Raw genomic sequence first — 17,065 nt, forward strand, 5'->3', positions numbered from 1 at the left:
TCTTGTCCGCCTTGTGTGATCAATAGCTCATTTGACTTTATACATACAGATCATGCATTACAGACAGATTCTGAAAACAAACCATGGAGCGAAAAGATGATCGAATCCAGATGATTCAAAGACATTTTCATTGTAAAGCAGTGCACACAAACAATAAATAGTCAAAGGAATAAAACCTTGAAGATTTGATGTATTAATGCATATATCCAACACAGCCAGTTAATTTTCAAAAAAACAGGCTGGTCATCTTGTGCACAACAACTTACATTTACATAGCAACTTTATTGTAGAAAAATGTCCTGAGGTGCTTCAGACCTCTAACCAAAACATAAAGGACTGGATTTTGCGGAGAACGGCGCCAGACATTAGTTATACTTGCCCATAAACTTTCTCTGGATTTTGCGCTACAGTTCCTTTCAGCTAACTATCAAACAAGTGCAGCTTTCTCTACATCTGGAACCTATGTAAACAAGGCAAGCAACTATGCGTCTCCTTAGCCAGATTGAAGAATTATGAACAGTGCAGCATCTAAACCAGGAAGTGTCAGTCTGAAAATTGAATTCAACGTCAAATCAGGAACAGAAAGTGACAGAGAAGGAATGAGAAATTGATTGAGAGAGATGAGACAAAGAAAAAGTTATTAAAAAAAGGAATTTAATTTTTATTTTTGCAATCTTGCCACTCACTGCAATGCAACAAATTTACTGAAACAATGAATCAAATAACTATTAAATGAAAATATGCATATTATTGAGCACATAAATCTAAGCTGACACTCCAGTGCAGTGCTGAGGGAGTGCTGTGCTATCGGAGTTGCCGTCTTTCGGATGAGACGTTAAACCGAGGCCCTGTCTCTTCTCTCCCTATGTGCTCAATAATATGTATATTTTCATTCGATAGTTTTCTGATTTATTGTTTCAGTAAATTTGTTGTATTGCAGCGAGTGGCAACACTGCAAAAATAAAAATTAAATTCCTTTTTTTTTTAAAAAAAACTTTCTTTATCTCTCATCTCTCTCTCAATCCAATTTCTCATTCCTTCTCTATTTCATTGTAAAAGATCCCATGTCACTATTTCTGAGAAGAGCAGGGGAGTTATCCCTGGAGTCCTGGCTTATGTTAATCCCACAATTAACATAACAAAAACAGATTATCTGGTCATCACATTACTGTTTGTGGGAGCTTGCTGTGCACAAATTGGCTGCCGCGTTTCCCATGTTACAACAGTGACTACACTTCAAAAAGTACTTCATTGGCTGTAAAGCGCTTTGCGACTTCCAGTGGTCATGAAAGGTGTTATATAAATGCAAGTCTTTCTTTTGAAAGATGTTAAGAGTTTACCATGGTTATATTTCTATTACAATTTACTTAATGAAACTCAAGATGCAAGTACATTTGTTCATTTGCCTCTGAAGGACACTTATTCACAGTAATCTACATTAAATATACAAACTATATGTGGATTGAATGTTTACTCAAGATACAAATACTATTTAGTATTTTTTCATCCTTCAAAACCATCCTCCTTTTTGTAGTTATTTACATGATAATCTTTCATCTGTCCCTTATTTCCCATATTGTATTTGTAGTTCTTGCTGAAGCTGTCCTTGGCGTAACAAGATAATTTTCCCCAGTGTCACGTCTCCAATAACTTGTACCTTGAACAGTTGGTGATTCGCCTAACTTTGCTGACAGTCTCTGGCCACAAACTAGCTCATAAATATCACTTTGTAGCTCAGAATTGCAACACAAAAAAAATCTCATTCATTAGTTCAGGATTTTTATCAAATAGATTAAATTGGACAAACTGCTGTTTTTTGTTAAATATAAAACATTGTTCCTTGCCTTGCTGCTTGCACCTCACTGATGCTTATACATTTTATGCCCAGTTATCATAGGCAGTCCCTCAGAATCGAGGAAGACTTTCTTCCACTCAATACGAGTTCTTAGGTGGCTGTACAGTCCAATACGAGAACCACAGTCTCTGTCACAGGTGAGACAGATAGTCGTTGAGGGAAGGGGTGGGTGGGACTGGTTTGCTGCACGCTCTTTCCGCAGCCTGCGCTTGGTTTCTGCATGCTCTCGGCGACGAGACTCGAGGTGCTCAGCGCCCTCCCGGATACACTTCCTCCACTTGGGTCTTTGGCCAGGGACTCCCAGGTGTCAGTAGGGATGATGCACTTTATCAGGGAGGCTTTGAGGGTGTCCTTGTAACGTTTCCTCTGCCCACCTTTGGACGAGTTCCGAGTAGAGCGCTTGATTTGGGAGTCTCGTGTATGGCATGCAAACTATGTGTCTTGCCCAGCGGAGCTGATCAAGTGTGGTCAGTGCTTCAATGCTGGGGTATTGGCCTGGTCGAGGACGCGAACGTTGGTGCGTCTGTCCCCCCAGGGGTTTTTGTATGATCTTGCGGAGGCATCGTTGGTGGTATTTCTCCAGCGACTTGAGGTGTCTACTGTACGTGGTCCATGTCTCAGCCATACAGGAGGGCGGGTATTACTACAGCCCTGTCGACCATGAGCTTGGTAACAGTTTCGAGGACCTGGTGTTCAAAAACACTTTTCCTCAGGCAGCCGAAGGCGGTGTTGGATCTCGTCGTCAATGCCTGTTCTTGTTGATAGGAGGCTCCCAAGATAAGGGAAGTGGTCCACGTTGTCTAGGGCCGCGCCGTGGATCTTGATGACTGGGGGGCAGTGCTGTGTGGCGAGGACAGGCTGGTGGAGGACCTTTGTCTTACTGATGTTTAGCGTAAGGCCTATGCTTTCGTACGCCTCAGTAAATACGTCGACTATGTTCTGGAGTTCAGCCTCTGTGTGCGCAGACGCAGGCGTTGTCTGCGTACTGTAGCTCGATGACAGAGGTTGGGGTGGTCTTGGACCTGGCCTGGAGACGGCGAAGGTTGAACAGGGAACAGCGCCAGCCCTTATACATGGTCACCTTCGACCTTACAAAGGCCTTTGACACTGTCAGCCGTGAGGGTCTATGGAGCATCCTCAGTTTCGGATGCCCCCAAAAGTACGTCACCATCCTCCGCCAGCTCCACAACAACATGCAGGCCGTGATCCTTACCAACGGATCCATCACAGACCCAATCCACATTCGGACCAGGGTCAAGCAGGGCTGTGTCATCGCCCCAACCCTCTTCTCAATCTTCCTCGCTGCCATGCTCCACCTCACAGTCGACAAGCTCCCTGCTGGAGTGGAACTAAACTACAGAACCAGTTGCGTAGTACACTCTGGTATATTCAAGACAGAGATCAACAGGAACACAAATTCCATGTGATAATTGGTTTCTCACACACACATACATAAAGAAAAAGTCAACAGAAGACAGAAATCCCAAATCTAGATGGCGTATCCTTTACAACTTGGTGCACTGAGCATTATAGTTCCACAGGATCATGAAGAAAAATACAACTCCCATAAGCTATCTCACAAAATCATTAACAGGAGCTGTAAATCCTAGTACTTAAAGCCCATGTGAAATTTCCAATTTTGAGAGTGAGGTACAACTCAAGATCCGAGCTATGCCTGCCTTTTCGTGGGATATGTGGAACAATCTTTGTTCCAGTCCTACTCTCAAGGAGCTGCAGTATGCAATATATTCAACTGGGCCAGAAAAAAATGCCAGGAACCACTTTGAAAAAATAAATTCAGCAATAGGATTGTTTGAAATTGACACTATTCAATGTACATTTATGCAGCGCCTTTTAACACAATAAAATGGAGGGCAGTGGTGAGAGTGGACCTGGTTGGGGACGGAGCGGAGCGAGGGGAATAAAGAGCGGAGGAGAGAGAACAAAACAAAAATCGAGTGACATCACAGGACAGCAGGTAGGTGATTGAATACTACAGTTTTTTTTTAAAAGTCTCTAAGTTAACCAAGAAACTGTAAATTGCTATAACTTTACTTTATTAAATTAGTAACTAAAACTAGATAAACCGATTAATAAATCTGAAATAATTGATTAAAAAATAATTAATTAATCAAATAAATAAAGGAGGTTACAAAGACATGGAAGAGCAGGTGGTGCACCATTACTGCAGTATGTGGGAGTTTGTGGAGACCAGCGAGATCCCGAGCAACCACATCTGCAATGAGTGACTGCAGCTCGAGGAACTTCAGCTCAGAGTTGTTGAGCTGGAGTACGAGATGCCGACATTGCAGGGCATCAGGGAGGGGGAAGAGTTACCTGGACACTTTGATCCAGGTAACACCCCTTTGGTTAAGTAGTACTTTAGAGCTCGTCAATGGTCAGGGACAGGAGGGTGTGACTGCAAGTCAGGAAGGTAGTAGTGATGTAGTGATGGAGGAGCTTCGGCCATTGACTTTGACCAACAGGTATGCGATACTTGATACCTGTGGGGATGAGAACAAGGACTGCAGTGTGGATGAGCAAACTGACCACAACACCACAGTTCAGGAGGCCAGTCAAGTGTGTGGAAGGGGTGTGGGGAGTGAAAAGGAATGTGGTAGTGGTAGGGGACAGTATAGTCAGATGGATAGATACTGTTCTCTGCAGCCGCGACCGGGAGTTCCCGAGGTTGTGTTGCCTGCCCGGTGCCAGGGTAAAGGAAGTCTGTTCGCAGCTGGAGAAGAACTTGGAATGGGAGGGAGAGGATCCAGTTGTCGTGGTCCATGTAGGTACCAATGACATAGGTAGAACTAGGAATGAGGTTCTGCTGAGTGAGTTTGAGGAGCTAGGGTCAAAATTAAAAAGCAAAACCTCACACCTCTGAATGGTTACCTGAGCCATGCACAAATTGGCACAGGGACAAACAGATTAGAAGATTAAATGCATGGCTCAAAGAGTGGTGTAGGAGGCAGGGATTTCAATTCATGGGACACTGGCACCAGTACTGGGGAAAGAGAGAGCTGTTCCATGGGGACAGGCTCCACTTAAACAGGGCTGGGACCAGTGTCCTGGCAAATCGAACAACATGGACGATACGTAGGGCTTTAAATTAATGGGCGGGGTGGGGGAGGATTCAGGAAAGGGTAAATTCTAATGCAGTAAGAGAAATGTCAAGGCTGTAAAGCAGAGTAGTGATCTACTAGTATCCAAGATAGTTTTTTCAATCAGTATGTCAAGGAACCTACGAGGAAATTCACTATTTTAGATCTAGAACTGTGCAATGAGACAGGGTTAATTAATAACCTTGTAATAAAGCAGCCGCTGGGGAGCAGTGATCATAATATTATAGAATTTTATGTTGAGTTTCAGAGTGATTTAGTTAAATCTGAAACTAATGTCCTAAGCCTGAACAAAGCAAATTATGTAAGTATGAGGTGAGAGTTGGGAAACTAGATTAAAAGATATGACAGTAGAAAAGCAATGACAAACATTTAAAGAAATTCAGAATACACAATGAATATACATTTCCTTAAGGAATAAAAACACTATGGGCAAAATGGTCCAACTGTGGCTAATAAGAGAAATTAAAGATAGGATTAGATTAAAGGAAGATTAAAAGAGTAGTAAGACTGAGGATTGGGAGAATTTTAAAATTCAGCAAAGGAGGACCAAGAAATTAATAAAGGGAAAATAGAGTAAGAGTGTAAATGGACATAAAAACAGACTGTAAAAGCTTCTATACGCAAGTAAAAAAAAAAAAGAAAAGATTGGCAAATTTAAATGTGGATCCCTTACAGCCCAAGACAGGAGAAATTATGATGGAGAATAAGGAAATGGCAGAGAAATTAAACAAATACTTTATATGTGTCTTCACAGGAGCGGCGAGGTAGGGGCGAAGGGGCGGCGAGAGATTGCAGAGCAACGCGATCGTGGCCCAGGAGAGGCGAGAGTTCAGGGCCAGATGAAGCGAGGGCCCAGGGGCAGCACAGGCCAGCCCACACTGCGATGTGTGCGCACTAGGTCCGTGCAGCAGAGCAGGTCTCCAGTCGTCTTGATTAATCCTTGCCACTGGACCAAGACCTAGCTCTGTCAAGCTCGTGTGGTGGCTGGTGTGCAACGGCCATCACACGTTTTTTTTAAAATCCACATACAGGCATCTTCCACCCTTCAACATGTAGTTCAGGACTTGGAATATTAGATTCTTCATTGAAACACCTGTGAACTCTTCCTTTTATTGGCGTGGAAGCAAGTCTTGTTTTGAGGGACTGCCTATGATGATGAAACAAAATTAGGGCGCATGGGATTGGGGGTAATATAGCATGGATTGAGGATTGGTTAACGGACAGAAAACAGTAGGAATAAACGGGTCATTTTCAGGTTGGCTGCAACTGGTGAGTACCGCAAGGATCAGTGATTGGGACTCAGCTATTCACAATATATATCAATGATTTGGATGAGGGGACCAAATGTAATATATCCAAGGTTACTGATGTTACAAAGCTAGGTGGGACTGAAATTTTTGAGGAGGATGCAAAGAGGTTTCAAGGGGATATTGACAGGCTAAGTGAGTGGGCAAGAACACGGGAAATGGAATATAATGTGGAAAAATGTAAAGTTATCCACTTTGGTAGAAAAATGAGGAAAGCAGAGTATTTTTTTAAATGGAGATTGGGAAATGTTGGTGTCCAGAGGGACCTGGTTGTCCTTATATACAAACCACTGAAAGTCAACATGCAGGTGCCTTTATTACAAGAGGATTTGAGTACAAGAGTAAAGACATCTTCTTACAATTATATTGAGACCCCACACCTGGAGTATTGTATTCGGTTTTGGTCGTCTTAACCAAGGAAGGATATACTTGTCTTAGAGGGAGTGCAACAAAGGTTCACCAGACTGATTCCTGGGATGAGGGAATTGTCCTATGAGGAGAGATTGAGTAGACTAGACCTCTATTCTAGAGTTTAGAAGAATGAGAGGTGATCTCATTGAAACATACAAAATTCTTACAGGACTTGACAGGGTAGATGCAGGGAGGATGTTTCTCCTGGCTGGGGAGTCTAGAACCAGGGGTCAGTCTCATAATAAGGGATAGCTATTTAAGATTGAGATGAGAAATTTCTTCACTCAGAGGGTGGTGAATCTTTGTAAATCTCTACCCCAGAGAGTTGTGGATGCTCAGTCGTTGAGTATATTCAAGACAGAGATTGCTAGATTTTTGCATATTAAGGAAATTAGGGGAAATGGGGATAGGGCAAGAAAGTAGAGTTGAGGTTGAAGATCAGCCATGATCTTATTGAATGGCAGTACAGGCTCGAGGGGCTGAATGGCCTACTCCGGCTATTTCTTATGCTCTCGTTCTTAAAACGTGTCAAGGTATTTTCACAGGCGCACAAGGCAACAAAAATTGACATTAAGCCAAAGGAAGGAGATATTAGAACAGGCGACTAAAAGCTTGATCAAAGAGGTAGGTTTCAAGGAGCGTCTTAAATGAGGTGGAGACACAAATATTTTAGGGAGGGAATTCCTGAGCTTGGGGCCTATCCGCCAATTGTGGAACAATGTAAGTGGGTGATACACAACAGGCTAGAATTAGAGGAATGCAGAGTTCTCAGAGGGCTTGAGGAGGTTACAGATAGGGAGAGGCAAGGCCATGGACAGATATTAAATAAATATGTTGGTGTACTGGAAGCCAATGTCAGTCATGCAAGCACAGCGGTGATGGGTAAACAGGACTAGATGAGAGTTTGGATACAGGCAGCAGTTTTGGATAAATTCATGTTCATGGATGATGAATGAGGAGAGGCAAGTGAGGCGAGCATTGGGATAATCAGAAGCTCAGCTCAGAGTCAATTAAGATGCTGAGGTTGTGAACAGTCTAATTCAGCCTGAGATAGTGGCCATGAAGGGGGTGATTATGGAGTGAAGTTTGTAGCAGGGGCCCAAGACAATGACTTGGGTCTTCTAATGTTTACTTGAAGGAAATTTCATATCATCCAGGACTGGATGTCGGACAAGCAATCTGACAATACACAGGCAATGGAGGAGTCGAAAGAGGTGGCAATGAGAGAGAGCCGGTATCATCGGTGTACAGGTGGAACTTGATGTCATGTCCTGAGATAATGTTGCCGAGGGGAAGCAAACAGATGAGAAATAGGAGTGCCAAAAATAGATTCTTTCGGGACTTCTGACGTCATTCTCCAGGGGCAGGAAGAGAAGGCACTGCTGGAGATTCTCTGGCTGCGACCAGATGTTAAGAGTAGAACCAGATGAGTGTAGTTGCACTCAACTGGAGAAGGATGGTGTGGTCAACTGTGTCAAAGACTTGAGATAGGTCGAGAAGGACAAGGAGGAATCGTTCACCATGGTCACAGTGGATGTCATTTGTGACTTTGATTAGAGCCATTTCAAAGCATTTGCTGCTGACAAAGGTTTTAAATCGTTGAAGACAAAGAAATTTTGAATTAACAGCAGTACTTTCTAACAGTATTGCAAGGGTTGAGACACAATATGGGGATATTTAAATCAACTATCAAACCACCCAACAAACTTCTTTTTAAAAAAAAAAACTTACGACAAAACAATTAAATAATTTTCAGAGCAAGTTTTCAGCAAAAATGTCGAGCAAAGTATTGATGAAGGATGCAAGGCAAGGCTAGGATTATTCTCTCTGCACAGACAGAGCTCTCAGGCTTTTATATGCATGTGCCCTCAAGTGGGCCAACTATGGAAAATAAACATCAGGACCAGGGATAGATATGCTCTATATGTACCAGAAGGTGGTGATGTTGCACTACCAACAACTTGTGAAACTGTTTTACGTGGACCATCTGCTATTGCTTTTTGTTTATCCCTATCATTTCGCAAAATATCACGAAGTGAGGAAGAAGCAGGTTACTGAAATGAACAGAGAACTGGAATAATAAGAGACAGGTTATAGCATAAACCAGATAGATTGCAGGCAACTGGCAGAAACAAGTGAGCTACTGCTGTGGAATCTTTCCGTCAGGTCGCAAGTAATGGAGCATCAATTTTGCCACCTTCCAGCCCCTTGCGTTGCTCCACCTGAATAATCCTTGCACCTCAGTACATTGCACTGCACAATTTAAGAACCATTGGCACACATAATTTATGGGGATTAAGTTGGACTTGGTCATAAAGTTATTAAATCAAATTATGCAAACATGTGATCTGTGTCTGCATGTGATCAATTTCCTGTGTGATAAATAGGGTGATAAATGCCATGATAGGCAGTAGAGGGCACACTTCAGTTTTATAGAAAGGTAACATAAAGGAAATTTACAAAAAGCAGCATAGGAACTCTCGCTCTTTTAATTTATCATATTTAGTACAATTAGCATCTTGTACAAATTAACTAGATGCAACTAAGAAAAGATATGAATTTTAAATTAACAATCACAAGTGAAATAAGAAAAATAAAGTATAAATATTGAATCAAACATCCATTTTCAGTCAGATACAAGTCTTAAACATACTAGGAAAAGGAATACAGTATGATCATAAAGTTTTCATATGACTAATTAAGGTTTAGAACAGTTAGAGAATCAATTAACATTATGGAGGTTTAAATTCCATTCTTGAAACTGAAGCAACCTGGAATATCCATTACACAGCAAATAAAATATAAATAAGGAAAGTGAATATAAATGATACCCACGGTATGGTGATTACAGGGTGTTGACTGTATCTGGAAGTAAAAAAATCCACTTTTCACCTGCCTTTAAATGCACTGTGCAAATAGCAAACAGGTTCATTTCTTTTTTTAAAAAAAACAATGCAAGTCAGCACCCTCCCCCAAAAGGCAGGAAGAAGGGCATTATGGTGTATTATCACAATTAAAGGGCAATTAAGTTGCCAGTACTAAAGTTAATTTTGAAATGTGCTGGCAAAGAAGAAAGTCTGATTAAATATCAGACTTGCCAAACATCAGGTTTCAAAATGCATTCTCACCGTCAATAGAGACAAACACCTGTACACACACAAACCTAGTTCTGTATCAAAAGTTTACATCTACCCTCCTAGTTACATCTTCAAAAATACTCCAATAAATGTGTTAAAAACGATTTTCCTTTCATAAAACCATGTTGACTCTGCCGAAACATATTGGCCCGGATTTTCTGGGGCCTATAAGCGCGTACGTGCTGTAAGTGCCCCGCAGGTTCCAGGTTTCCACATGTGCGAAACCTGGAACTGGTGATCGGTCAAGTTTCAGTTTGACATATCCACCGCATCCCCGGGAAATGAGATGGTGGAGAGTTGAGCTATTTGCTCAATTACTGCCCAGCTAACGCCCGTGAAACTCTTACACCTGGTAAAAGCAGTCATGGTACCTTCTTTTACCAGTGGAAGAGTTTAAATAAATAATAAAATAATTTATTATTTAAACAAATAAACATTTTAAAATTAGTTATCGGTTATTTTTTAGCCCCTTTAAAATGTTTAAATTTATCAAAAAAATAAAATGTGTTTAAAATGTTTAATTTAAATTTATAATTCATTTTGAACATGTAATGATTTATTTTTAATTAACAGGGCGTAATTGTGTTTTTTAGGCGATTCCTATTCATGGTTATGGGGATTCTGTACAGAAATCGAATCCCCATAAGCATGATGGGGATCCCCCTTTCTGATTGGTTGGGCCAGCCCACGAAATCCCAGGGGCCTTTCACAAGCGTAGAGGCCCAAGAGTTCAAACCTCCGGGACCATCAGGTAGGTTTGTACTTTTCTTGCAGTTTTGGAGACATTCACCTGCGGGAAACCTCCGATCGCAAATTCAGGCTCAATATGATTTTCTAAGTGCCCTGATACCACTTCCTTAATAATGGATTCCAGCATTTTCCCAACAACTGATGTCAGGCTAACAGGCCTGTAGTTTCCGGTTTTCTCTCTCCCTCCTTTCTTGAACAGTGGCGTTATATTTGCTACCTTCCAATCCGCTGGGGGAATCTAGGGAATTTTGGAAGATCACAACCAAAGAAATCTTTGCAGCTACCTCTTTTAGATCCCTAGGATGTATGCAATCATGTCATGGGGATTTGTCAGCTTTTAGTCCCTTTATAAACTAAAGGGTACAATTCTAAAGGGGGTGCATGAACAGAGACCTGCCGGGGGGGGTGGGGTGTTATATGTGCACAAATCGTTGAAAGTGGCAGGGCAGGTTGAGAAAGTGGCTAAAAAAGCATACGGGATCCTGAGCTTCATAAACAGAAGCAACGAGTACAAAAGCAAGGAAGTTATGATGAACTTTATAAAAGATTGGTTCAGCCTCAACTGGAGCATAGCGTCCAATTCTGAGCATCGCACTTTAGGAAGGATGTGAAGGCCTTAGAGAGGGTGCAGAAAAGATTCACAAGAATGGTTCCAGGGATGAGGGACTTCAGTTACGTGGATAGATTGGAGAAGCTGGGGTTTTTCCCCTTAAAGCAGAGAGGTTGAAGAAGATTTGATAGAGGTATTCAAAATCATGAGCTCCAGACAGAGTAAAGAGAAAGTGTTCCGAATGGCGGAAGGTCAAGAACCAGAGGACACAGATTTAAGGTGATTGACAGAAGAACCAAAGGCGATATGAGGAAAAACTTTTTTACCCAGCGAATGGTTAAGATCTGGAATACACTGCCTGAAAAGGTTGGTGGAGGCAGATTCAATTGTGGCTTTCAAAAAGGGAATTGGTCAAGTACCTGAAGGAAAAAAAAATTGCAGGGCTACGAGGAAAGGGTGGGGGGTTGGGACCACCTGAAATGCTCTTGGAGAGCCTGCATGGACTCGATGTGCCAAATGGCCTCCACCTGTGCTGTAACCATTCTATGATGAGTTTCTCAAGTACTTTTTCTCTATTGATATTGGCCCAGAAATCCCGGTTTCTCCTTCCCACGGGCGTTCGACTGGATTCTAGAAAAAAGCGCACCTACCTGAAGCTGCTGCGCGCACGCGAGATCCCGGTCCTGAGGCCTTCCCTGACTGCGCATCGCAGCACGAGCATGTCGGGACATGCGAAGACCTGGAGCTGGAGTCACATGGCTCTGGGTAGCCAATCAGGTATAGTATATTCTGATTCATAATAATGGGAACGCCAAGTTGGTGTTCCCATTATGATGAATGAGAAACAGCCCCCAAAATACACAACCAATAATGTGGAAGAAATGCACAATATATTTTTATTAATTTAAATTAGTTATTTATGTATTTAAAAAGTATATATTTTTCAGATTTAAAAAAAAAAAGTTTTTTTTAAATTATGGTTTAAAATAAACTTACTGTAGTGGGGAGGGTTTTTAAACAATAAAATATGTTTTTAAAATTTTATTTTACAATGTGTGTTTTAAAATTCTCACCTGTAAAAGTAGGCTATGTGCCTGTTTTTATCAGACGCAAGAGTTTTGAGGACATTTTCTGGGCAAGATATGGGTAAATATACCGCAATCTAGCCCATGCAAACATCCTTGCTCCTGGAGATGCAGAGGATCTGTCATGCTCCAAGCTTGACAGATCAGAAAAGTCGGTTTTCAGCGCATGCGCAAAGTGCGTTGAAAACCGGCTTTTGCGATGCTTTCCCGGGTCTGTCGAAACTCCGTACGGATCCGGGGAGGCCGGGATTTCTGCCCCAATACTTTTAAGTTCCTCACACTTATTAGCCCCTTGGTTCCCCACCATTTTTGTTATGCTTTTTGTGTCTTCTACTGAGAACATACAATGAAGACAGATACAAAATATTTGTTTAAAAACGTTGCCATTGTTATTCCCTATTGTAATTTCACCTGTCTCAACCTCTAAGGGACCAAAGCTTACTTTTGTTACTCTCTTCCTTTTTCTATACTTATAAAAGCTCTTACAATCAGTCTTTATATTTCTTGCTAGTTTATTTGATTTTTTTTTCTCTTTTTTAATCAATGTTTTGATCATCCCATGCTGGTTTCTAAAACTCTCCCAATCCTCATTACTACTATTCTTTGCGAAATTATAAGCCTCTTATTTTAATCTAATACTATCCTTAACCTCTTTAGTTAGCCATGGATGGATCACTTTTCCCATAGAGTTTTTATTTCTAAATGGAACGTATATACTTTGAGAATTTTGGAATATTTCTTTAAATGTTTGTCACTGCTTATCGATACTCATACTTTTTAAATCTAATTTCTCAATCTACCTCAGCTAACTCGATCTTCATACCGATTTAATTGGCTTTATTTAAGTTTAAGACTATCATTTCCAATTTAAGTATTTTACTCAAAAACAAAGTGAAATTTTATCTTATGATAAAAGGATCCTCTGGGGAAGCGTTAATAGGAGATTGCTAATTAACCCTGTGTCATTACGCAATACAAGATCTAAAACAGCCTGTTCCCTGGATAGTTCCATGATGTATTGTTCTAGGACACTGTTTCGAATGCATTCCATAAACTTGTCCTCCAGATTACCTTTGCCCATTTGATTTGCCCAGTAAATATGAAGATTAATGTTCCCCATGATTAATGAACTCCTTTGTTACAAGCTACATGATCAAGGGGTAGAGAGAGGCTCAAAGGGGAGGGGGGGGAATAAAGAGGGGGTCAGGGGAGGGGGGGGAATAAAGAGGGGGTCGGGGGAGGGGGGAATAAAGAGGGGGTCGGGGTGGAGGGAATAAAGAGGGGGTCGGGGTGGAGGGAATAAAGAGGGGGTCGGGGGGAGGGGGGAGAAGGGAGAAAGAGGGTCGGGGGGGGAGGGCGAAAGAGGGGGTCGGGGGGGGTGGGGAGAGGGTCGGGAGACAGGTAAGAGGTTCGGGGGGGAGGGAAGAGAGGATTGGAAGGGGGGTTGGGGGGAAAAGAGAGGATCAGAAGGAGGGGCAGCGGAAAGGGGATCGTAGAATGTGGGGAGAGGAGCTCGGAAGGGGTAAAAGTCAATAGCTTCGATGAGAGAAGGTTGGGAGCTCGTTGGGGGTTGGGTGGAGAGCACGGAGGAAACAGTGGAGATGAGGGAAGAATGTGATCCAGCTCTAAAAGTGGGTGGATGAGTGTGAGAACGTGATCCAGATAGGAAGACGGATCACATTCTTCCCCCTCGGTGAGACATTGATCACTTTTTTCCAACTCCACCCCACCCCCTTTACATTCTCACCAAATTCTCCCTCTCCTCCCCTTCAACCTGGTTGATTTCTCAGAAGGCGTGTGCGGCAAGAGATATCATTGGGCTGGTCGAAATCCGAAAGTCATAACACTGTCACTGTTCACTTCATACCCAATAAATCTGTTCAATGACCCACACACAATGCCCCATCTATCATCAGAAACCTGTTTGGGGGCAGGGGGGAGGGGGGGGGGTGCAGGGTGGGAAAGTAATCAGGAACTTGTTGGGGAGGGAAACAGTCGGGATCTTGTTGGGGAGGGGAGGTCAGGAACACGGCGGTTGGAGGGGGAAAGTCGGGAACTTGGTGGGGGGGTGGTTTGGAGAAGGTGCCCTGTCTGTTCTCTGAAAGCTGTACGGTGAGCTGTGTGTCTGGAGCCTGGCAGTCAGAATAAATGGCTCAAATTTCACATTGCAAAGTACTTGACTACTCAGGCAGGCAGGTTCTAATTACACACCCCAGACAAACTGCTGGCTGTGCACTGTCCTCCAAAAGGGACAAATCAGAACGTTGGAGTTGCAAATACACAGTGCCATAATGCAATTCAACGTAACTATAAATATTGTGCCTTAAGAGTATCTTCATTTTTTTTTTAATTAATGGCATCACACTCTCAACAAAGCCAAAGATAAAATTGATATTGATTTGCAACACCAAAGTTCTGACTTGTCCCTTTGGAGGACAATGCAGAAAGCTTGAGAGATGCCATAGTCTGAGAGCACACAGAATTTCCCAGCATGCAACAGTAAGATTCTTGGTGCAAATTAAAATGTAGATCTCCTCAGAGTCCTTTGTGTAAAATGATTTGACTTCACATTCTTTCCAAATGATTTAGAAACAATCTGGAGGATTAATTTTTCAGGTAGAGTTTCACATTTGTCAGCTGCTTATTTTAGAAAAAAATCTAGCCAGAGGGGGAAAGATGTACAAAGAGGAAGAGACACCCACAAAGAATTTACCTTCTGTGATTTATGTTACTATCATTCAAAAATAATTGTTATGACAAATACTTGGTGTTTGAAAACAACAATTTCATTTTTCTCACTGCCTTACGTCATGCTGTAAAGTGACAAACTGGAATTGAATTCTGATAGCTCAGGTAAACTACTTACAGGAAAGTATGCTTTGTTTTACATACAAAAATTCTAATTATACATATTTGCTCAAAATAGGTTTGGAAATCCCCTTCCACAGCTGTGTGGGTAAGGAGAAATAAGGGAAGGGAAATTCAGAATGTTACTGAGAGCAAATATTTTTTGAATAAATGCTATTATCAAAACTACTGCAATGCTTCCCAACTCCACGCCTCTCCCAATGCTACCAAACCACATGACTTACTACCCCATTCCAGTGCAGGTAAACGAGAGAGTTACCTACATCCAGCCTGGTACATGTTTCTTACCATCTGATTATGCCACTTGAGCTTTTAAAAAAATATATAAAATTGAGTATAGGCAAAGGAATATATGAAATCAAGGCCATTGATTTTAATTTTCCATGGAAAAGTGAACAAAAATACAAAATTGGATCCTGTAAACTAAAAAGCGCAGAATACCATGCAACAAAAACACAAATTTGACTTGATCACTATATCAAAGGCCCCAATAATACAATGGGACAATATCCCATTTACTCGAGTTGTGTGGAGTGAGGAGACCTGTTACAATTTCATAATTATGTTGTAAGGGCTGGATAGTGTGCCTACTGATAGACCATTCCAGTTAGACAGATTGGGGAGATGCGATTAAATTACGCAAAACTGAATAGTGAGCCTCCGAATGATTGCCTGCTGGTGTGGCATGTGTTGACTCTTTACATGTCTTCAATAGGGAGGTGAACCAGTTCTTGACTGGGGCAAAGATCGCATTATATAGAAGCCAAGTGGATTAAACAATAACACATGATCTCCTTAATTGGTTTCAATCATCTGAGGGGATCGGAGAGGAATTTATTCCCTTATTGATCCTGGGTTTCTTTTTTTTGTCTCTCCCAGGACATTAAATGGCTGCAGGATGGTTTTTTTTTTGGGGGGGGGACGGGGGGGGAAATGGAAGTGTCTAGTCATGATGCTCCAGCCATTCCGCATGAGGGGACAGGCCTTGATGGAGCATGTGCCAGTCACCTTCGTACGCTCATATCCTCCAAATCACGTTGAGCAAAGTCATGGTGGATTTGTAATTATAGAAATTGATGCATCTAGTGTCTATTTCCTGTCGATCACAACAAGCATCACACTCAAATTTCTGTATCACATTTCAAAAAGAGGCAGAGAAACAAAGGTATTAATTTGGCATAGGCATCAGAATCTCTATCCTTTCAGTGAACCAACTGATGTACGCTCATCAGAAAAAGGAGAACAGGGTTGCAACCTTAAACCCAAAGAACATTTAAACTCTAACTTCACCCAAAGTTTACTTCACGGTAATTAAACTTTGTGGCCTATAGCTCACAACTGCACAATATCTTGTATGATGCCACGGGATATATCTTGCATCTGCCACATATTTTGTTCATCATACTCCAGGGGTAACTTCTGGTATTACACTTATATTATGCAAATTTGTTTTACAAGCATAAATTTAACTAAAATGTCATTTGTGAAACAATAAATCACAGAACTTAATAGTTGGGGAATGTACCACTCTATAGGTTCAAAATTGGCCCATCCATTTTTTGACGCTCTCATCAGAGATGCGCCGACTTTGTGGGCTCAAAACGGTGCCAAAAAGATGACTCCGGATTCTGGCTGCTCTGTGGCCTCTCCCATGGCTTGGCGCGGCGTACTCTGTCGATTAGGGGGCGGAGCTAGGGCCCTACGCGAAACAGTACTGGCAGCTCTCCGCATGCACACTGGAGCGTTCACGCATGCGCAGTAGCTCCTGCCGATGATGATGATGGTGTGCTGCAGCATGGGACCCGATGTGCGTGCCGCCCCTATCCTGGGCCGAGTGGTCTGCCGCACAGGCCAGCTCACTGCCTTCCCGGGCTAAGGCTACAAGAAGTTGGTGCGGGGAGAGTTTTGATTGGGGAGGGGGGGGGAAAAAGAGGGGGGGAAGAGGAGGAGGAATGATCGGGGGTGCGGGGGGAGTGGGTT

The 17,065-nt window shown here is 42.2% G+C and overlaps 1 protein-coding gene across 2 annotated transcripts in view; it reads right to left on the reverse strand.

The window, feature by feature from the left end:
• The window catches only part of ugt8 (UDP glycosyltransferase 8), a 144,552-nt gene that overhangs the window by 24,188 nt on the left and 103,299 nt on the right, over nt 1–17,065 (reverse strand). The gene's annotated exons all lie outside the window — the stretch shown is intronic.

This window comes from Pristiophorus japonicus, chromosome 2 (genome assembly GCF_044704955.1).
Source record: "Pristiophorus japonicus isolate sPriJap1 chromosome 2, sPriJap1.hap1, whole genome shotgun sequence".
Classification (NCBI taxonomy): Eukaryota; Metazoa; Chordata; class Chondrichthyes; family Pristiophoridae; genus Pristiophorus; species Pristiophorus japonicus.